This window comes from Lissotriton vulgaris, chromosome 1_1, assembly GCF_964263255.1.
Source record: "Lissotriton vulgaris chromosome 1_1, aLisVul1.2, whole genome shotgun sequence".
Lineage (NCBI taxonomy): Eukaryota > Metazoa > Chordata > Amphibia > Caudata > Salamandridae > Lissotriton > Lissotriton vulgaris.
In genome coordinates, this window is record NC_141685.1 from 1,792,762,184 (window position 1) to 1,792,786,643 (window position 24,460).

Genomic DNA, 24,460 nt, shown 5'->3' on the forward strand with positions numbered 1-24,460 from the left:
AGCCTCTTGCCCCTCTTTTACGCCCCATTGTGTCACTTTTGTGATGCAGAGGCGGCGTAAAAGATGCGCCATGGTGCGGAGTATTTACAACGTGACGCATCTGGGAGATGCGTCATGTTGAAAGCCCTGCGCCAGAAGGAGGTGTTCCTGCGCGGGGGGGGGGCGTTCCGGCATAGGAACGCCACCTAAAAGTGGCTGAGTGAAATCTACAAGATTTCACTCAGTCACTTTGTGGCCCATGCTGCATCAAAACCCTGCGCCTTGAAGCAGGCGAAAGGATTGACACAGTATCAACAATATAGGGCCCTCCAGAGCATTGCTGGAGCTGCGTCACGCTTGCGACACAACTCCAGCAATGCGCCACATTTACGGCACAGATGCGTCACGCATCTGTGCCATTTTTGCCTCGTTGTGCGCCGCATTGTAAATGCGGCGCATCTCTGTTGATATGCAGGGATGCGCCACTTATGTGCCCCATAGTTTTTTGGCTCACCATGCCATTCCAGTTTGAAACCAGCATATGCAAAACAGTCTTCACCCTTTGCCCAATGCGAACAGTCCAGCCCGAACTGCCAGGCCAGGTCCTCCCTGGACTGGAAACAAGCATCCTAGGACCAGTTTCGGGGGTTTCACCCTGAGTAGGACACGAATGCCCAGGTGTCGGTCCCGTGCTCTCCATGCCACTGGAGTCAAGCTATCCTGGCTGAAGAGGGGTAAAACCCCGAAACCGGTCCCAGGATGCTTGTTTCCAGTCCAGGGAAGCCCTGGCTTAGCGGTCGGACTGGACTGTTCCCATGAGGCACAGGGTCAAGACTGATTTGCATACAGCTATGTCTGAACTGGGGTGGCTAAGTGAGCTAAAGAACGATGATGGATTCAACCTAGATCTGTGACTGGGGGTGAATGTCTGAAAAGTTTAAGTGCTCTGTCCATCATCTCCTTGTGTTTGCTTTGTTTGCCCTAATTTGTCAGAGTATTCCCAGACATGGGTCCCTTGCTCACTTTGCCACTGGATTCAAGCTTGCCTGACTGATGAGGGCCGTTAGCCCAAAACTGGTACTAGGATGCTTATGTCCGGTACAGGAAAGACATGGCTTGGCAGTTCAGGCTGGACAGTTCCCATGAGTCACAGTGTCAAGACTGATTTGAATATAGCTGTATCTGAACAGGGGTGGCAAAGTGAGCTAAAGAACGATGATGGATGCAACCCAGATCTGGGACTGGGGGTAAGTGTCTGAAAAGTTTCAGCGCTCCGTCCATCATCTCCTTGTGTTTGCATTGTGGTATCATGCCCACAATTGTTTGAATGTCTGAGATTACTGAAGCAGCAGATTTAGCGTTCAACCTGTGGCTACTGGGATTGAAAGTACTGTAAGAAAAGGAACCCTAGGACAATATCTCCTTGTAACATGGACCCTGAAGCCACTTAACACTTTTGTTTGTTGATCTTTCAATTGGTTGTTAATTTTCTACTTTTTACATCTTAATGAAACTGTATTCTGGATCCAAATCCTGTAATTCTTCAGAGCCTTGTAATTGTGTGTTCCCAACAACTTGCAATGACACTTTGAAAATGTAAAAATGAAGAGCTCCTGCCATTACGCTACATAAATCAATGGATCATTTTAATCATGCGTGTGTCTGGCTGTACCTTTTGGAAAAACAAATATTCCAATAGCTTTTTGCCACTCTTGTACATGTTTTCAGTTAACATGTTAACTGGAATAGGTATAATGAACTATTTATCTCTAAGTTTGATGTGCCCCAAAAATGTAAGATGTACCTCACTGATGAGGCCCCAGAAGGATCCAATATGTTTTTTTTCCATCCCATGGGGTCATGGCCAACAAGATGAGGTTAGACTGTCCCTTGTGGGACGAGGTCAATTGAAATTTATATATTTTTGGTCTATATCTGTGCACACAAAGTGAACAATAATCAATGGACTGGAATGGCGTTTAAAGGAAATGCCTGTGTCTGATATGAATTGAAGCACTCCATTCATCATGGTTTCTTCTTCGCACTGATTAACTGTATAAGAAAGTGGATTATTAATTGGGGCGGATGATAGTCCACCACAAGTAATATTATCAGGAATATTTTAGGACCAGACAATGGTTTGGATAATTTAAACCTGAACTCTACCTCTTACAGCTATGGCACAGAGCAGATATACTTAACATAGAGAAAATGTGTAAAACATGTAGAAGTGGTAAAACTGGTAAAATGTCAAAAACACTACACAGTAAAAACCCCACTTGAATTTATGAAAAAAATGGAAAATGTAATAAACAAAATGACTCTAATATGACAAACCTTCAATAAGAGTAACATGAGAAATACATTTTAAATGATTTAAGGGACAAATCATCAAGGAACAATAAAGTGCCAGTAGAAGGTACTGTAAATGTGTGACTGGGTATGTACGATTTCAGGCTAACCACAATGAAGCGTTAGTCCGATACAGTAAGTAGGTTCCTTTCGGTCATACATTTTACCTTGTGACGTGGAAGTCAATATCCTCCAGCTGGGCAAGTTTGCAGATTGAATCCGAGGAAGTCCTCTCGAAGCAAGTCAACAGTTGAACTAGGTCCCACTAAAGCCCTTGGATTTTTGTGGGAAAAGTCCAAATGTTGCTCCCAGAGAAGTCTGCTCTTAAGCTGAATATTTTTTGCATCCTTGCCCAGTCAAGATTTCTTCTTTCTGACTTAGAGCCCAATTTATATATTGGTGATATGTATACTCCAATGCAATGGAGGATACCTATTGCAAATTTGAAGGTGCACTAGCCCCAATTTAAACACAAGTGGACCTTCAGTTTGGCCACAGCAGAGACAACTCTGTCTGCACCATGGCCAAACTTCTCTGAGGGCCCAGGAAACTAAGGGCTGTTGGAGAAATGGCTACATGTCTGCCTGCCCAATTTGGATTGGCGGACATGAAGTCATTTTTCACTGTTTTTTACCACCTGGTAAATTGTGGCATTAATGAACAGCAAAACCATTATTATGTGCACCCTGCCATGGGAAAGGGCACCCATGGCATTGAGTGCATTATAGATTCTCTTGTTAAAAAGAAAATCCCACTTTGTGATTGAAAACAAAAAGACTGATTATGAGGCTGATTCTGCCTCATAGCAGAGAGTAAAATGCATTGACATTTACTGCCATCACGGTAGTTCCTGGAAATGCTTTTATAAATTACCAGCCATTTTATAAACCTGGTGGGTGGACGACCTACCAAGGCAAAGGAGTAATTTACTCCATTGCACTGGCGGACCTACAGGCCATCTGCCAGGATTTAAATCAGGTCCTTTGTCTCTTTTTTGAGTTCAGAGTCCTCCAGCCGGAGAAGGCTGCAGGCTGTATCGAGAAGGTCACCCACAAGTCGGACAGTCTTACCATGAGGGTCCACAGATCAGAGCTCTTTGGGTGCCAAAAAGCTCCCAAGCAGGGCAAACCTGATTCTCTTCCCCAGCGAGGTTACACTTGGTCAGATTTACTTAGGTGGTTTGTCCTCATTCTCCTGAAGTCTGTAGGTCCAGACTTTGCTGAGATTGTTGGAGGAGTCAAGCTAGAAATAGGCAGGAGTCCCTGGAGCTGAGAAACAGTATTTAGTGGTAAGGCTTTACTCCAACAGAGGCCACCAGTCCAGGTCCAATTGGAACTGGACAGGTGGCTTTTTTAGGAAAAATATATATTTCAGTTTGTTGTGCCCCTGTAGCCACAAGAAGGTCAGTCAACTGACCTTTTTGAGTTCATGTCTTTGTCCTGGGTACAAGTGGAGGGATGTTCGCCCTTCCGGTCTGCTCATATGTTTCAAGCAGTAGGTGCAATCTTCCTTTTGTTCTTCCTCAAGTCCAGAAAGTATTCTTAGGAGCTGGTTGTGACGTCCACTTTTGTACAGTTCAGTAGCCAGTGGTTGGGGTTGACTCCTGGACACTCCAAATCAATAGGCAAAAAGTTTCCTGATGAAACCCTACCCAAGTTAACAGCACTTCCTGTTTGCCCAATTGCACTCTCCAACTGACCAGTCGAATGACTTTACAACAAAAATGGAACACCTCCACTCCCAGAGCCAGATCAACCTCAAAACCTCCCTCTGCGGCACACTCGTGTACGGTTCCCCAGCCACCACCGGCCAATCACTGACGCCATCATAGACCTCATTGTACCGCAGGCTCTCGCATCCACTCAGCACATCCTACTCGGAAACCTCATCTTCCAACAGGACAACCCCAGTAACTAAAACACCGCCTTCCTACTAGAGAACCTCGTCAACATTGGACTCAAGCAGCTAGTGATCACACTGACCCACACAGCCGGACACATGCTGGAACCCGTTTTCTCCGCCAGCAGGAACATCACCTACAGCCACACCACCGAACTCCTCCGGACCGACAACCACTGCGTACATCTCGCCTTCACAATGCTCAACGTACACCACTACCCTCATTGACCCCCCAGTCGCAGCTGGAACAAGGACACCGAAGAGCATCTTCCTCTGCAGGAACACTCTGTCAATACCAACAGATGCCAAGACCACAGCTTGCAACGTTCACCAATGGATTTCCAACTTCACCAACACTCTGGTACCCCTCAAGAAGATACCAGGCAAGCAACACACCAAGTAAGCCATCTGTTTAAATACCACTCTCCACAAGTCCAGATGCACCTGCTGACAACTCAAGAAGAGATGGAGGAACAACAAAACCCCAAAAACCCACACATCCTTCAAATCCATTATCAATGCACACCACCTTCTCCTCAAAACCACAAAGAAAATGGCCTCCCAGGATAAGATAAATGCCAATGCACACAACAGCAAAGAACTCTTTGCAATTGCCAACGAGTTTGCCAGGCCTAACAACAAGACCACAGACGTCCCACCCTACCAGGACATCAGCAACAAAAACTCATTACCTTCTTCCACCACAAGATCAGGCAGAACTACAACAGCTTTGACACACTAGACCCCGCTACCACACCCACAACCAACGCACACAACCATGCCTCACCTGAACAGATCGTGCCCAACTGGACTCTGCTCACCAGAAACAACACATCCAAGACCATGAAGTGCATAGAGTCAGGAGCCCATAGGATCCTTGCCCGATAGAGCAGCCGCAACCATCTCCCCCCAGCTTCGCCACACCATCAACTGCTCCATCAAAATCACCAATTTTCCCAATGACTGGAAGCACGGCGAGCTCAATGCCGTGCTGAAGAAAGAGTCTGCTGACCCTACAGACCTCAAGAAATTTAGACCCATCTCCCTCCTCCCCTTCCCAGCTAAGGTCATCATGTCCTGGACACCTCCCAGTCTGGTTTCTGAAGCAACAACAGCACTTAGACCGCACTTCTTCCCCCCACCGACGCATCCACTCCCTCCTTGACTGGGGCTAAACCACAACCCTCATCCTACTGGAACTTGGCCACCTTCAACACTGTCTCCCATCGCATCTATATAACAAAACACCAAGAAGCTGGCATATGCAACAAGGCACTGGACTTGATCCACTCCTTCCTGACTGACCGAACACAGTGAGTCAGACTACCCCCATTCCTCTCAGAACCTACAGAGATCAGCTGCGGAGCGGCACAGGACTCATCCCGGAATCCCACCCTCTTCGACATCTACATGGCTCATCTCGCAGCCATCGTCAGAAGCCACAGACTCAACATTGTCTCCTATGCTAACAACACCCAGCTGATTATTTCCCTCACCAATGAACTCACAGCCACCAGAATCAACTTTCACCGTGGAATGAAGGCACTTGCTACCTGGATGCAAGACAGCTGCCTCAAGCTCAACTTAGACAAGACCAAATTACTCGTCCTGGGACCAACCCCCTCAGCTTAGGATGACTCCTGGTAGCGCGCCACACTAGGAACCCCTCCCACCCCTACGGACGATGTGCACAACCTCTGCATCATACCGGACTCCTCGCTCTCAAAAAACCACCAAATCAACATAGTATCCTCATACTGTTTTCCACACGCTCTGCCAGCTTCAAAAGACTTTCAGATCACTCCTAACAGAATCCAGAAAGACGATCACCCATGCTCTCATCAGTAGTTGACTTGACTACACTAACGCACTCTACACCGGGGTCACCAAGAAACAGCTCACGAAACGACAGATCGTCCATAGCGTTGCAGACGGGTCCTCGACATCCCTTGCCACAACACCTCTGACAACTCCACTGGCTCCCTATCAACCAAAGAATTACCTTCAAGCTCCCCACAAATGCCTTCAAGGCCCTCCATGAGGCATGACCAGAATATCTGTACCACTTTCTCGCTTTCTACACACCAAACAGACAACTCTGCTCCCCCCAACTCGACCTGGCCTCCTTCCCATTGATCTGCAAGACCAGAACCGGATGAAGATCCTTCGCCTACCTCACTGCCAAGACCTGGAACACCCTACCCCTCCACCTCAGGCAATCTGCATCATTGAACGAGTTCAGAAATGACCACAAGACCTGGCTATTCGACTGAACCTCCACACCCAGACAGATAAGCAGCACCCCCTATTGCCTTGAAACCCTCACGGGTGAGTAGCCGTGCTTTACAAACCCCTGATTGATTGTTTGATTAATGGAGTGTCTCTTATTGTCAACTAATGCTGTTCTCCATATACCTGGTACCTGCCTGTATTGGACAACATAAAAAAACAAATAGCTTTGAAAGGGATTGGGGCCCAGAAAAAACACAACCTGTGTAACCCACTCCCTATAGATGGTGAAAAGTTTTTGATTTCTTAGACCTGAATTGTAGCACAAAACGTTGTTAATAATCACAAAACAACCGGAACTGTAATATAAATTCCTATGTGGATGCCTGCTTTCTTTTAATCGCAATCAGGTTTATGCATACATAGTTCATACATGGTTCTTGGCTGTAGCATAATGATTACAAATACTAATTAGTATTGCACTTTCTTTCTTTATGCATCCACTTCCCCAACACTGTTATAAACAAGAGGCTTATTGTAAGGTTGGCAGTCAGACCGCCCGAGAACCGCTTTCACATTGTTTGCACACCTTCACTGATCCAGCAATTTATCACCTGCCGTAGTATGAGTTGTGCTGTCAGAAATGCTAACTGCTGCCATATCGGTCTACCCGGTGGGCTTGAGGCAGTCTGAAATGTCGGTGGTGTGTCCAACAATGACGCCAGGTCCGTGGTTCACTTGCTGAGTATATTACGACTACACAGACATACTCACAGTCTCACAGGGGTGCTCAACAATCAGCAGTTACCCAACGGCAGTTGACCTTCATGGTACACACCAAAAAAAACACAACAGTGATTTTTTAATGAATTTAAAAATGCACACTTGATATTTCTGCAAGTGAACATGTCTCAAATCACACTATAAAACACACCCCATCCCTGACCAGCATCCTTCAAAACTGCAGCACAGCAAGACAGACAGTCAGGCATTTTCAGCATTTTTAGATAAGACAACCCGTTTTTAATCTTCCCATTTAACACTCTCCACCACCTGTAATATTATTTTTGCACTTATTTAACTCTATCACGTTTATTTTCATTTATATACTCACTAACATTTTATTTTTTCCTCCATGCCTAGAAAGAAAAGGCTTTACTGAGCAAGAGTTGATAGTCATGATGGATCAAATTATTAGAGTAGAGCCACATATTTTTGAGTTCCATATCCCTTTCTGAGAGAAGCTGCTTTTGTGCAAGTAAGGCCCGCGCTCTTATACAAGTTTTTTGGTGGCTGCAGCACCGGCTAATAAAAAACGTTTGACTATAAATAATAGCACAGTGGAGAACTGATTAGGATTTGGGAAACACTGTTGATTAATGCCTTTGGTCTGACCTAGAGAATTCCCCCAAATAACGGTTTATTAGTTGATGGAGTTGTACAGTGTATAAAAGTGTATATATATGAAGGATTATTTTTAACTATTGAAATATTTTTTGCGATTTCTTCTCCTGCAACAGTGTATAATGTATAAAAGTGTATATATATAAAGGATTATTTTTAACTATTGAAATTTTTTTTGCGATTTCTTCACCTGCAACAGGATATAATGTATATATATGAATGATAGTTTTTAACTAACTGAAACTTTTACTGTAACTATTCTGGCGCAATAGGGGATGTATGTGTTGCTTTTCTTTTATGATTTTTATTAATCGAATAAAGATTTTTGACTGACTAACTGACTGAGTTCCAAGTCCAGCATACTCCTCTTAGTAGAAGAAATTAAGAAATTAAATGTGGCACAGGATAGTCAACAGAGTGAATGCTGTTGGTACCACCCTGCGCACACAGGGCGATATTAGAAAGAGGTGGAATGACCACAGCCACATACCAAGTACAACAGCCACCACTAGGAGCCTTAGAGGACTGGTGGCGGCCCTCCCAGTGCATCATTATAACTCTTACTCAGAGAGAAGGTCTTGGCCATCCTGCATACTGAGGACTTGTCAGGAATAGAGGGGGGACTGGACTCAGGTAAATTCACAGGGTTTTCTAAGTTTTCTGCACTCTGTAGAGCATGCTAATTTGGTGAGCGGAAGCAAGGAAAATCCATCACAAGAACACCTACCAGTGAGATTTCTCAAAGTGGGCTGTTGTGGAGGGTCACTAAGGCTCAAATTGAGAAACCTTCCTTTGGCATTGAGGAAGCTGCTGCTCGAGTAGAATTTCTGCTTCAGCAGCAGAAAGAAGCAGAGCCCTTTTGCACTGTGCATGGTGCTGTTGGTGCTCATTTTATAGCCCAGGACAAACACATGGTGCTAAAAATCTGCCCAAACGGCTCAAGTTAACACACTTCACTGCTTGCAGAACTCCACATAGCGCGGCGGAGTGTTTTTGTCCCTTTTAGGAGTTCAGCGCACCAGTACTCCCCAAGCTCCACTCAGACCTAACCATAACAATGGTATACCGCTAATATATGTGAACCATGAAGTAAACTCAGCTGGTTATCAGAGCCAAGTGACCCCTTGACTCTGCACTTCTCATATGATGAACAATGCAAAATATACAATCAAGCTGGTTGTTTGCCTATATTAGACAAAAATAGGCCTTGGAATGGACCAATACACATGTTAGGACCACATTGTGTCTGTAGCAGAATTTTGGAGATGTCATGTCTATCCCTAAAGCCAAAATAATACATTTCTGCACACTTAATGAACTGTTGAAATCTACTAAATCCATTGAATGTCAAGAGTTGTTACTAACCAACTTCAACTCTATTCAAATAGATAACAATTCAAACCTCTATCTATTTTTCCCATTCTAGGTCCCCATTTTTCCTGACACAAACAATGTGGAAGTAGATACCTCACTATCAAAATTAACAATGTTCTCTATCTCTCAACAGGTCGATCCATGACTGCACTATCCCCGGCGTAGTGGGTTTAGCGAGGTTACGCGGAGGGCAACAGAGTTGAGAACAAACTCCGTGAAACTCCTTGGAGCTCCACTACGCCACCAGCCTCCCACCCGCCCTATTAACAATAGCTTACAACTTTAAAACAACTTGAAAGTAAATAAAAACACCTTACCTTAGCTGCGGTGTCCCCGGGCTGTCCTCATGCGCGTGAGCCCTCGCATGCCCATTTCTCGCTAAGTGTTCCCAGAGAACGCGATGAAGAAGAGTAGGGCAACCCGGGGACGCCGCAGCTAAGGTAAGGTGTTTTTATTTACTTTCAAGTCGTTTTTTTAAAGTTGTACGCAATTGTTAATAGGGCAGGTGGGAGGTGGGGGCTGGTCAACTCCGCTCCACCACGGAGTGTGGAGAGATCTGCCTTACTCCGCATTCTCTGCTGAACATGGAGTGGGCAAATGTCTGCGCACTACCCCTCCCACCACAGCTGAAACATCACAGCCAGCCACTGCCCACTCAATCTGTGTATGTAGCACAGTCAGTACCATCCTGTGTACCCCAGTCATTGTTTCTTTGATGGCTAACACCACTCCAGACATGGAGAAACCAGGACCCGGTGGCAGGGTGAAGTCTGCCTCCACCAAGGGCACTGGGTCGTGGGATAGGCATAGTGTGAGGGTAACTGTGAGCCTGAAGAGTGAGGCCGACTGAGGCCACAGTCAACCAGGCTCCTATAACCCAAGTCTTGGTAGTCAACAACAACTCCCAAAGTGTCATGGGCCAGGTATTGGCCAAAATCCAGGAAAAAAAGGAACTGCAAAGAGGCACATACCGGTAGGTTGCTGACATCCACCCTGAGGTGACCTGCATCCACATGGAGGTGGCCTCCCTGATTGAGATGCTGCATGACATTAACACGACCCTCTGCAGGGCTTTTCCATCTGCATCTACCCCTTCCTGTGGTCCAAGTACATCCACACCATCAACATCTGCCATATCCACAGGAAGGGAGGCCCAGCCAGAGGAAAACACAGCTGCAAGCACCCCTGTTTCAGAAGCTCCAGATCCTCCCTTTGGAAAAAAGAGGGGACGTCCATGCAAAAACTTAGGAGCTGGGGATCGCAGCTTACGCTCTACTGCCAGTAGGAGATCTCGACCCTAATGTCCTCCTGTGTGTGCTATACATTCACTTTGTTGGACTATTTCTGCCTACTGTCCCATTTCTGATGGGAGGAGTATGTTAGACTGTGGAATCCTGACCCTTTGTACTCTACTACAATAGTTTCATCCCGCATGACTGAAGACTTCACATTTTGTTTGCACTGTTGAATGTTATGTTGATTTCTTGGCCCTGTTCACTGTATTAAAAACGCACATCACCAAAGCAATGTCTCCTGTTGTAATTCTCACATATAGCAATCTGAATGTACTACCAGGTGAACTTTGCAATGTCAAAACTAGGGACTTTTGGAAATATGGATATCTTGTAAGTAAACAGTGTTGTGATGACGCTGCCATGACTAGCAGGGTTCAAGTTTGCTCTCCTCTCAGGTCTGTGCCCTTGGCTGTCAGCCCTCGTGTGGTGCCCCATATTCTTGACTTTTTTGAGACTTGTTCTTGTACACCTGTATTGTATCCGTATTCTTGCATTCTTGACTTTTGCCTTCTTATTCTTTGTCAGCCCCTGTATTATGCTCCTAGTTTGACTTTTTTGTGCCTTGTTCTTGTGCCCCTGTATCGTGCTTCTTATTCCTTGGCTTGTGCCTTTTTTCTCGTGCCCCTCTGTGTCTGCTGCCTTTCCCTGTGCCAACTTTGCCTTCCTTTTCACCGCCACTGCTGCCCCTCCCCCAGCCGCTCCCACCTTCCAGCTATGCTTTCCCTCCCCCTCCCCTATTTAATGGTGGCCGCTGCGCAGCCGTGCCAAAGGCCGTCCGTGACCCAACCGCGACCAGAGACACACCCTCAACCCCATCTTCGCAGGAGGGAACAACATCCGCTTCACCCACACCATGCAACCCCCCTGGACAGACCACCACTGCCTACACTTCAACATTAACAAACCCACTGCCCCCAAACCTTCAACACTCCTTCCGTGAGGGAACTGGAGCAAAATTAAAGAGGAGCCGCTTAACAATACCCTCAACCGCGACACCCCGACCACCTCAACTGACGCAAACCTCACAGCCAAAGAACTCCACAGATGGACCTCTAACTGCGCAGACGAGCTCGAACCCCTATGCAATTCCAATATACAGCACCCCAGGAAGGCCACCTGGTTCACCACGATCTCCAAAAATGCAGACACACCTGCAGATGTCTCAAGAAGTTCTGGAGGAACAGCAAAACACCAGAAGATTGCACCACCTACAAGAATGCCATGACAGAATCCCACCAGCGCATCAGAGCCACCAAAAGGACCTTCATCTGGAACAAGATCACTGCCAAATCCAGAAACTCCAAGGAACTCTTTAGGATCATCCAGGAATTTACCAAGCTCCCCAGCGAGATCACAGACATTACCCCCCCCACCCCCCGCCCCAGGACCTCTGCCATAAGCTCGGGTCCTACTTCCACCTGAAAATTAAGAGCCTCTATGACCATTTCAACAACCAGACACCTGATGCCAGAACCACCTCCCTTTCCAGCAACAACAGCCGGACTACTGTCTCCCACTGGACCCCAGTCACCACCGAAGACACCACCTGGACCATGAAAGACATCCACTCAGGGGCCATAATAGACCCCTGAGCACCACACATCTACCACTGAGCTGCCTCCGCCATTGCTCCTGAACTATGACACAACCTCAACACCATCCTCAAGACCGGCACCTTTCCCAGTGACTGGAAATGAGCACAAGTCAGAACTTTGCTCAAGAAGCCATCCGCAGACCCCACTGATCTCAAGAACTACCGCCCCATCTCCTTACTCCCCTTTGCGGCCAAAGTCACTGAGAAGATCGTCAATGCCCAACTAACAAAATTCATTGAAGAAAACTCCATCCTCAAGATGCTCAGTCCATCACCACCCCCTTTTGTACCGCTTTGTTTGCCATAAGTTGGCAAGGTATGCTCAGACGTGAGTCCCTTGCTCATTTTGCAACTGGATTCAAGCAAGCCTGGCTGAAGACGACTGTAATGCCAGAAACAGGTCCTAGGAAGCTTGATTCCGGTCCAGGTAAGGCATGGCTTGGCAGTTCGGGCTAGACTGTTCTCATGAGGCACAGGGTCAGACTGATTTGCATATGGCCATGTCTGAACTGGGGTGACAGAGTGGGCTAAAGAATGGGGATGGACTAAACTCATATCTGTTGACTGGGTGTGAGTGTTTGATTGGTTTAGATGCTCCGTCCGTCACCACCCCTTTTGTACCTCTTTGTTCGCCATAAGTTGGCAAGGTATGCTCAGACGTGAGTCCCTTGCTCACTTTGCCACTGGATTCAAGCAAGCCTGGCTGAAGACGGCTGTTATGCCAGAAACCGGTCCTAGGAAGCTTGTTTCCGGTCCAGGGAAGGCATGGCTTGGAAGTTCGGGCTGGACTGTTCCCATGCGGCACAGGGTCAGGCTGATTTGCATATGGCCATGTCTGAACTGGGGTGGCAGAGTGGGATAAAGAATGGTAATGGATTAAACCCAGATCTGTTGACTGGGTGTGAGTGTTTGATTGGTTCAGATGCTCCGTCCATCACCACCCCCTTTTGTACCGACATACCAATAGCTAGATCCAGTTCATACACAATGAGAAATTAGCCAATGTGAAGACAGAATAACATGATTTAGGCACAACTCAGCATTGTGTTAGATCACTTGATGCCCCACATATTGAATTAGCACCAATGCACCATAAGGAACATGTCCATTGGAAGCCAGGTAACGAATTTTGTTGCCTGCACTGCATCCCCAAATGCGATGCAGTGTGCGCAACAAAATTCGTTTTATTTATTTATATGTTTACTTACCTGTAAACCTCCGTAATCCATAGTTTACTACCCCCCACCCTGCCCCTCCCCCTCTCCACATCACCGCCCGGCAGGTACTCCTACTACCGACCGCGGCTGTACATGGCTAATATAAGGCATGGTGATTGAGGTGATCCGCTGAGCTGAATCTTCTTTCCATTGAACTACAGTGTCAGTGTGTGCCTGTCAACAATCACTGTTCCTTTACTCACACTGGTCTGTTGACACTTTTCAAATAGTGTTGCTTCCACTGTACCGCCTATTGCATATCTGAGACATGAACAGTGTAGATAGTGGGCTACTTTTAAAGAGACTGAGAAATGTGAATCATCTGCTTGGCTACAATATTTCTTACCGCCCAACACATACAGTGATATGTTGATTGTCATCACATTTACAGTTCCTCATGTGACAAAGGGAGTGTCCAGTGATAGCATTACAAAACACACAAACACATATTTACTTACTAAGATACTCAAATAAGTAGTCTCCATGTCCACACAGCCCCCGGAGAGGTAGCTGTCAGCGTTACATATGCTAGCCCTTACGTTGTAACCTTAGTCTTAGGATGTTGTGTATACTATGCTTCTTGCCTCTAAGGACCATATGCATCAAAGCAATGGGCCTGACATGAAAGTTGTCTGGACAGTCATTAACAGGTGGTTTACCCTTCAAAACGTCTAACTGATGTGTTGTTTGTCATGGTACCTTACATCAAATTCCATGTAAGATGGCCTTGGCCTACATGATATTAGACAGTGTAGGTCATGACCACGGTTGAGGTTAGATATAAGATGACCACAAAAGTGTGTAACCATGCTTCAGCTGTGCGTATCATTTGACATGGACACATGTAAAATTTTGACTCTTGATGAAGGCTTGTGCTAGATGTCAACGTAATGTGTATCAAACTGATAGTTATCGTCAAACTTCCAGTTACAATCTGTTTGTTGCAATCTGTTTCTACATTTATTGAATCCATACAGGTCAATATCAATCAGAAGAAGACCGTTTGGAAAGCCATTGTCTGGAAGGTGCATACTCCATCGATCTATGTCCAGGGTAGGGCCCATTGCAGGAAGAGGTGGGAGGATCTGTGGCGCTGGACCCGGAAGATCATGGCGGTCCAGCTGCAGAAGACCTTCCAAAATGGAAGGAGAGCACACCGGACCCTCAAACCCCTGAAGGCCAGCATACTGTTGGTGGCCTAACCAGAACTTGATGGGCAGTTTAGAGCCCAACAGCAGAGACAAGGGGTCAGTCCTGGCCACAGACATACATGTTACTCTACCAACTTTGTGTTTTACAGGCAGGCATGTCCATTAGTGGTGGCCCATGAGCCACACACAAGATGAGTCATTGTTATTGCAAGTGTAGTAGTAAGTGCATGCTGCTGTGCTAGAAGACAGCAGGGTCCTGTCCCCATCCAATTTTCTTCTTTTGAGCAGACACTCGGCTAAATGAAGGGAGTAATCATATAATGTTCCCATTAAATCTGGGTGACAATTGTACCACACAGGCAACTGGTCTTGTTTGTGTGATGAGTGATGTGCCCTCATTACTGACTCTCATGAGATGGTGGCCCTATTACATGTCATATGATAGATTTCACACTACATGCAATGACTTACAACAGTTCGCATTGGTAAGTACTTGCTATACAGTGAAATGCAAGTGCAAACATCACTGGTGCTAAGAGCATTAGTGACTATATGTTGGCCAGTGTCCATTTGGCAGTTGATGTTTCATCTGCAATTGTCTTACAATACACTCATTTACTGATGGGTGACATGCATGAATTAGCGGAATGTAGATCTGCTGGAATCCTAATAATAATAATAGAGTTTATAAAGCGCCTGGTTACACTTAAATCAGTGTGTCCCCGCGCTGCAGATACAGACCATAAAAGAGCTTCAATAACTGTCAGGCTGGAGGCAGAAGAGGGGGCCAACCGGACATCGGGCCTACTGCTTTGGAAATAGGTGAGTCTTTAATTTCTGACGGAACCTCACCTCAGACGGTTCCATACGGAGCTCAATAGGAAGTGTGTTCCATTGCTTACTGGCTAAATATCTAAATGAGCGGCCGCCCATCCGTGCTTTGTAAATACCTGGAACCTGGAATTGCATACTTCCTAGGGATCTCAGTAGCTGCTTAGGACGAAACATGGTCAGCATATTTTGTAAGTATATAGGTCCCTTTCCCTGCACAATGCGCTGAGACATACACATAGTTTTAAACGAAATGCGCTCCCGGATGGGAAGCCAATGCCAGGTGGCTAAAGCACGGCTCCCGGATGACTTCCGGGGAAGATTCAATGCCAACCTAGCAGCCGCATTCTGAACACATTGGAGTTGATTCAGTCCTTTCTTACTCAAACCGATACACAGTGAGTTCCCATAGTCCAGATGGGATGTGACTAGGGTGTGTATTAACATTTTCCTCCCAGTAATGGGGAGTAAGTCCAAAGTTTTGCGAAGACTTTTCAGAATGCCGTAGCATTTGCTGGCAACCCCTTTAATATGATGTTCAAAGGAGAGATTAGATTCCAATCGTACACCCAGGTTTTTCACCTGCTCGGAGGGATTGGGAGTAGGACCTAGTTCAGGTGGACACCAAGCTGAAGATCAGATTGATGGTGTTTTCCCCATCACTAGAAGCTCTGTTTTGCTCCCATTGAGGTGGAGACAGTTATTGTTCATCCAGCCTGCTAAATCCGCTAGACAGGCAGAGAAGTTAGCCGAAGCCGCTTCCGGGAGTTGAGATTAAGGGTGGGCGTAAAATCCGTTTCGTGGGCGAATTTGCGGATTTTCCGCGATTTCGCGATCCACGAATCTCGCGAAATCGCGGTAAAATCCGCGAATCAGCGGGGACGAATTTTCAGCCAAGCAAGCGTTACAGCAGCAGGGGCAAAAGTTGAACCTAATTTCTTTGTAACCTTTTACAAAAGGGTTACAAACAAATTTACTTCAACTTGGACACCTGCTGCTAATTGCTTCCTGGCGCCTCATTGCCTACTTGCAACTATTCTCTGACCCTGCTCTGACCCTTGAAGCAGGGTCAGAGAATAGTTACAAGTAGGCAACGAGGCACCTGTCCAAGGAATTAAACCTCATCAGGAAGCACTTAAAGATATAAAAAACAGGAAGAAGGGAGAGGATGGCAAATACACCCATTTTGAGTTGTCAGGAGGGGTTAAACTAAAAGAGACCTTTACAGCACAATTTTCATATGCATTTTGCTAAAAATAAAAAGCTGTATGTTCTGTAGGGGCAACTCAGGAATCTGGCCCTTCAGAGATCCGGCCTCTCTTTCTTTCTCTCGTTCTCTCTCTCCCTCTCTCTTTCCCTCTCTTTCTCTCTCTCTCTATCTATCTATCTATCTATCTATCTATCTATCTATCTATCTATCTCTCTCTCCCTCTCCCCTAAACGACTGCATGGGTAACTTCGCTATGCAAGCGGCTTGCGAAGACGCAAAAATCCCCGCGAACACGCAAAAAACCCAGCGAACACGCAACAAACCAAAATTCCGCGAATTCGCACAAATTCGCGAATTTTGCGGATCGCGAATTCGCAAATCCGCAAATTCGCGGATCGCGAATTCGCAAAATTCGCCCATGCTTAGTTGAGATAGGTTCACCACCAGTTGAGTGTCGTCAGCGTAGGACACAATCTCAACCCCATAGGTCTCCGCAATCTTCGCAAGGGGTTCCATGTAGAGATTGAATAAAGTAGGGCTCAGTATAGCGCCCTGCGGAACCCCCTGGTTTAGGGACCGAGATTACGATTTAAAGGGGGGACAGTAGACTTGAAACCTTCTATCTGCAAGGAACGAGCACAGCCAGTCATGAGCCGGCCCCACAACCCCTGCCTCCATTAGACGGGCGAGCAGTAAAGGATCCAAGACGGTATCAAATGCCGCACTAAGATCCAGCAACAGCAAGGCAGCCGTCTGACCTTCATCTACTTTTCTTCGAAGCAGCTCTGTAGAAAAAAGTAGAGCCGATTCTGTGGAATGGTTGGCTCTAAAGCCTGATTGTGAGGGGTGGAGAAGTTGGCATTCATCCATATATTTCACCAGTTGGGCATTGACTATTTTCTCCACCACTTTAGCACAAAAAGGTAGGAGAGAAATAGGGTGAAAATTGGGACAAGTTCAAATTGGCCTTTTTTTATCGGAATTACCTGAGCTATTTTCCAACCACATGGCACATAGCTTGACTGAGAGGATAGCTCTGCCAAACGTCTTATATGATTTATAAGGAGTTCCAGCTGGTTCCTAAAGATCTTAGGTGGAGCAGCATCCGTTGGGGAGCCTGACTGAATACTCAGCACTATTTTCATCAGTTCCGGTTGGGCAGGGACCACAAACTGGTTTAGGCACTTATCCTCCATCAGCCTCATTCTCCCAGCTCATCCTGAGTTTACCTCACCGGCCCACATCGGAAAAGACAAATATATATTCTCAACCTTCTTCACAAAGTAGTCTGCGGAAGCCTCGCAGACCTCTTTGGAGTAGGTGTCCGGAGCTAGTGTTCTGTTAAGTAAAGTAAGCTCCATATATATGGAGAAAAGTTCCTTAGAGGAATTCTCTGCTAACTCAATTTTCTCATTGAAAAATTCTCTTCTCGTTTTCCTTATCCGACCATGGTGCTCTTTCAGGCTGTTCTTATGTTCCAGCTTAAGAGTCGTACAGTAGTTTTTACGCCAAGCACGCTCTAGGCATTTGCATGCAGACTTGACTACTCTTAAGTCATCATTGAACCACGGCGCCGTCTTAGTGCGTCTCGCCGGGGCACTGTTCATCCACGGTGCACCCTATCTAGCGCCCTGGTCATCCAGTCCTCATACCCTTTCCAAGCTTCATCTAAATTCTCTCTCAGCGGGGGACAACCTTGCTTCAAGATAAGCTCCAAGGCTGCCTGAGTAAGTTTCCCTCATTTCCTTTGTTTATACGCCACCGGTCTAGTTTGTGTAAACCTTCTTGACATACCTAATGTATAGAACTGAATCAAATAATGATCCGACCAAGGTACCCTGATAAGAGACTGTACCATCACTCCATCCCAGTTAGCAAAAATAGGATCAAGAAGGTGGCCCGTTTGATGGGTAGGCATCAGAGATTGAAGTTTCAACATAAATGGCTCCAAAGTGGCAATCACCCCTTGTGCTTCCTTATTTCCTACATCCTCAAAATGCAAGTTAAGGTCCCCTAAAATTAAGAGCCTATTGTATCGTAGAGCAGGTTGAACCACAACTTCCACCAGACTATCTTAGAATTGCAAAGCCACCCCTGGTGGACGATAGATAAGATAGCCATTTATAGTCAAAATGGGAGAAGTTTTAATTGAAAAGAAATCTGCTTCACTATTAGTGATGCTCACTGAATCCAGGGTGCATATCACCTCCAATTTATGCTCCAATGCGACCCCCCCCCCCTCGTTGTATTCCACGATCTAATCTCAGCAGACCATATTCATGGGGGAGTGCTTCCAGGATTTCCGGGGCAGACTCCCCGTCCAACCAGGTCTCCGTTAAGAAGAGCATATCCGGCTGGTAGTCGACTAATAGGTCAAAGATTTCTAATCTATGTTTTTTTAGGGAGCGGCATTTCACCTGAACCATGGTTAGTCTCTCATCCTCCCCCTCAAAACCCTGGATTTCCAGGGGGTTATAGAGACAGACCTTACACCTGTGAGGCATCAATTCCGCCTGCAATCTATGCTTACATGCCTCTTTCATAGGAGGACACAGAAGTTCCATCTGTTCTTTAGAGTACTGGAATCTGTTTTGTCCATCCGGGGGCTTTTGGGCAGTGGTTCTGGCTCCTGGCCAGTCCGGCTGCGGACGGGCGCAACTTCGGCGCGCCAGCGGCGCACCCGCTGCGCGTGTCCGCTGCACGTGTCCGCTGCGCGGCCGCTGTCCCCCCCCTCATTAAGTAGGGGGCAGGACGGCGAGACTAGACCGCTAACCTCCTTCCTGCTGGCCCGGAAGTGATGGGCTCCTCACCCTCCACAACAAACGCCCACAATGGACGCGGCGGAACGGGGCGGGCTACACAGTCAACATACAGGTATTTTCCAAAAACAGCTATTGTCACACTAAAAGATTAAATGTTAGAACAGTGTTCTGCTAAAATAAGATGTGAGTGTCTATACTATCCTACCAAGGCAATCTGAGTAGGCAATACCAAAGAGTGGTGTGATGTGCCTGCCCATTGGGAATCTAGTGATCCCACATTTTCATGTAATAGATGTTCAGGGACATCCAAAAGTATCACCTGAACCAACAGGATTGGGGATGTTCATATGGCTATATGGAGCCTTGTGCAGTGTGAATTCAAAGTATCTATCTTCCAAATGTTAGGACCTCAATATATTCAGGGAACTCTATCAGTTAACTGTGATACATGGATAAACAACTTTTGTACAGCTTTAATTTGACTTTTCAGGTAGTGGACATATGATGTAATTTGGAATGCAAAGTGTCATCAGTGTGCAATGAGGATTTGCATGTGACATGATGTCTGCCACAACAGTAAATGTTGGTACATTGACCTTCATGACATCCTGATGTGTCATCAGTAATAGTTAGATTTGTTCCATTCAGGGCCTTGTGTGAGCATTATGTAAATCTCACACTTTGTTATGTTCCCCAGTTAGGCCCATGTAATGAAGCTGTTAATTTGTCCTCTTTTTCACAATAACATTTCTGCTTTGAACTTTTGCATATATTTTCATTCACAACAATATTGGACAATCTTCTGAAACCAGTTTGTTTACACATCTAGCTTCACACAACGCACTCGTAAAGACCTCTTTACGCACTAGTTACAAATGTTTTTCTATCTTTATCCAGGGGAGACAGAGATGACTATAATTCAATAGCATCACTAATACGTTACGTTACGTTAAAATTATTTATACTGCGCACTTTCACCAACGGTTTCATGGCGCTCTTTGACAGGTACAGTGATCTAGGGTGAGGGAGTTATTCGTAGGCAGATTGGAATAGCAGGGTTTTTAATAGTCTGCGAAAGCTGTCATAATTGGGGCATAGATGAAGTGAGGGTGGCAGGGAGTTCCAAGTGGAGGGGGCCAGAACAGAGAAGCTCAAACCACCGTGATTTTTCCGTTTGAATTTGGGGACCACGAGGAGGTTGAGAGATGCTGAACGAAGAGCTCTAGGGGGAATGTGGCGAGTCAAGACAGAAGAGATGAACGCAGGGGCTGCATCCGAGAGGTCCTTGAAAGCTGAGCATGCCAGCTTGAAGGTGCAGCGTTTGGAGACACGGAGCCAATGCAGACTACGGAGGAGGGGAGTGACGTGCTGATGTTTAGGCTGGCGGAAAATCAGGCGGGCAGCCTGATTCTGCACCAGCTGCAGTCGGTGAAGGTGGCATGCAGGAATCCCCACGTACAGCATGTTGGCGTAGTCGAGCCTAGAGGTGATGAGAGCGATGATAACTTGAATCAGGGCTTCTCTGGTGAGAAACCTGCTGATTTTGCGAATCCGCCTGAGATGGAAGAAGCAGGATGAGGTGACAGAGTTAATTCGCGGTCTCATTGAAAGGTCTTCAGAAATAATCACCCCCAGGCTTTTCACTGTGCTCACTGGAGTGGGTGCCGTCCCCAGGGATGTTGGCCAGAAGGTGGAATTCCATGGATGAGTGGGGCCCCCCACAAGCACGAGCTGAGTTTTAGTGGGGTTCAGCTTTAGTTGGCTGTGATACATCCACTCTGCGATGGTCAACATGATGGACTGAAAGTTGAGACGGGAGGAAGGGAGGGAGTCAATGGGAAAAATTAACTGGAGGTCGTCCGCGTAGTTGAAGATTGTGACCGGGGAGTTGCGGAGGGAAGCTAAAAGGGGTTGCAGATACAAATTAAATAGAAGGGGGGATAGTGCAGAGCCCTGTGGGACACCACAGGTGAGGGATGTGTAGGGTGCGGAGAAAGTGGACAGGTGAACAGATTGTGATCGCTGGTTAAGGAATGATCTGAGCCAGTCAAGGGCCACTCCCTGTATGCCGGCATTGTGGACACGGTCGATCAGGATGGTATGATCGACCGTGTCGAATGCCGCCAAGAGGTCTAATAGGACAAGGGCCTGAGAGATGTTTTTGTCTGCGCCTTTCCTAAGGGCGTCCATGACTGCTACTATTACCGCCTCAGTGGAATGGAGGTGTCTGAATCCAGCTTGTTGAGGGTCCAGAAAGGAGGATTTCTCTATAAAAGAGCTCAGGCAGCGGGTGACATGGGTCTCCAAAATTTTTCCTAGGTAAGGGAGGAGGGAGATGGGTCGGTAGTTGCTTAGTAATGTGGGGTCCACGTTGGTTTTTTTTAAGATAGGTAGAACGGCAGCTTGCTTGAAGGAGCAAGGGACCTCCCCAGTAGCAGGAGAGTTATTAAGTAATGCTAGAGGGGGGCCTGGACACGCAAGGAAGGCTTCTCTCAGAATCTGCGGGGGGCAGCAGTCATTGGGGGACCCCGAGCTGACTTTGAGAAGAAGAGAGGAAAAATCTTGTAGGGAGATAGGAGGAAACTCCGTCAGGGTACTAGTATTCCTGGGGGGAAGGGGAGGAGGAGCAGGGGACGCAGGGGTCGGGATATTGTTTTTTATGGTTGTGATTTTCTCGATGAAGTAGGAGTTTAACGAATCGCACAGGGTTTGGGTAAGCTGGGGTTGGGGGGTGACCCTGTCAGGCAAGGAGAGCTCGTTGACGATTGAGAAGATGTCCTTGGTTTTGTTGTTCGAGTCCAATATTTTTTTAGAAAAATAGGCCGTCTTAGCTGTCAGGATCGATTTTTTATAAGACTTTAAGGAATCAGTGTAAACGAGTTTGAGCTGTGGGTCATAGTTGCGACGCCAATAGCGTTCAGCTTGTCGCAGGGCAAGTTTGTCCGCTTTGAGTTGGTCCGTGAACCACCGTTGTGCGTCGTGAGGGCGCTTAGCTTTGATCTTTTTAAAAGGGGCAACTTTATTGCTAGCCTGTCGTAGCCATTCATCGAGATGGTCAGCCTGATCCCCTAGCGAGATCGATGACGTGGGTGGAGTAGAGGCCAGTAGATCATGAAATTCAGGCAGATTGGCTCTTTTCCAGTTACGAGCCATGAGATTCTTAGCACGGGGGGAGGACACAGAGTGTGCAGATGTAATTGAAAGGAAATGAAGCAATGATCAGACCAGGAGCAGGGGAGGACAGCAGGAGGTGAGATGTCGAGGTTGGATGTCCAGACTTGGTCAAGGATATGGCCTTTGTGGTGGGTAGGGGTGTGAACGTGTTGGGAGAAGTTCATGCTATTTAAGAGGTCTGTGAATTCCACGGAAGATTGGCTTTCATGAGCAGCAGATAGCCAATAATTGAAGTCGCCAATCACCAAGATGTTAGCGTGATTGATTGCAAGTTGAGCGATAGAATCGCTGAAGAGTTGGGGAAAGAGAGGCATATATTCAGGGGGTCTATAGACGGTAACACAAATAAAGGACGACTTAGCAGAGGTGAATTTTAGAGCTAAGCATTCAGTTTTTGGAATAGATGTCACCGTGACCTCAGAGAAAGTATGTTCAGAGCGGAGGATAGCCGCCACCTCGCCGCCAGTCTTCCCAGCGGGCCGGTTGGCTTGCACAATGTAGTATCCCATAGGGATTGCTGCGAGGATGTCGGGGGCTGAGTCTTCAGTGATCCAGGTTTCAGCTAGGAGAAGGATATCGATGGAGCTCTGATGCAACAGTTGGAAAAACATCAAGCTGGTGGCGGATGAGGGAACGGGTATTGAGATAATAAATGAGTAAAGAGGCAGAAGTCGGTGGCATTGTAGGGGGGGGTCGTGAAGGGATTCAAGTGCAGAGAAATCAGATGGGACAAGAATACCACATTCTTGAGCCGCTCTGATAGCACGGGCGGGAATAGGACCTGAGGATTTAAGTCTCAGGAGGTCGGAGGAGGAATAGGAATAAGTTTGGGCATTACGACAAGGCCCTGGGTCTGGTCGGCCGCGGACGGGCGCAGACGGGCTTGACTTGTGCGCGACTTCGGCGCAAAGTAGGCGCTCCCGCTGCGCTCGTCCGCTGCGCTTCCTCCATACCGCCATTAAATACTAAGGGTGAGGGAGCACTAGACCGCTAACCTGCGAGGATTTCGTGCAGGGCGAAAGTGGTGTCACGAGCAGGAAGTGACGCTCCTCAAGCTGACCCTCCGCACAAACGGCACAGAGCCGGGGCGGAACGGGGCCACGAGCGAAAAGGAAATGTAGGTGAGTTGCAAAGATAATGTGCAAATTACAATTTTAAAATGCTTTTTCAAGCGTGCTATTAAAATCAGCAACGGAATACAATTTTTAAAAACAGCGTCCACAACAACACACAACCGCAGCCTAGATCGCCGCGTTTGTCAATGGGGCTGGGAGCTGGAAGCGAGGACTATATACTCTGCAAGCTCGGCAGCACTAGACCGCTAACCTGCGAGGATTTCGTGCAGGGCGGAAGTGGTGTCACGAGCAGGAAGTGACGCTCCTCAAGCTGACCCTCCGCACAAACGGCACAGAGCCGGGGCGGAATATACGATTTACATCCCAAGGCTGCTTTCTATTATAAATAATGAGCATCCCAATAGATTAGCAGAGGAGGCACTTGAGCTGACACCATGGGTCCCTGCAGGCTGAGACTTCACCACGCAGCGGGCAGAAATCTTGTGAAGGGTGTCCAGTTCGCGACCAAGGCGGAGTCTTTCATTCTCTCCCACCAGAAAATGGTGTTGGATCGTCCCTTGGTGAGATTCTTAGCTCGATACCTACGCACACTCTAAGTTCACTTGGAGTAGGGTTTGCATAGTAGGAGTACGCCTGATTACTGTCTGTTTATATGTCTACATATATACATTGTTTTACAGCATGCTAGAACTTTATCTACTATTTACACTTATGGTGCATTTATTCACTTTCATCTGATTCTGTCTACTGATTATAGCAGCACATGTATTCTATACAAGAATAACGTAGGTTCAATAAATATATTGAAAACGTCCCATAGTGTATTCTGTATATTTCTCTGAGCACACGTAAGCACGAGTGACTGAGTGATAGTTTGGATCTGTTTCCACAATCCCTGAGGGGTCAGGGATGT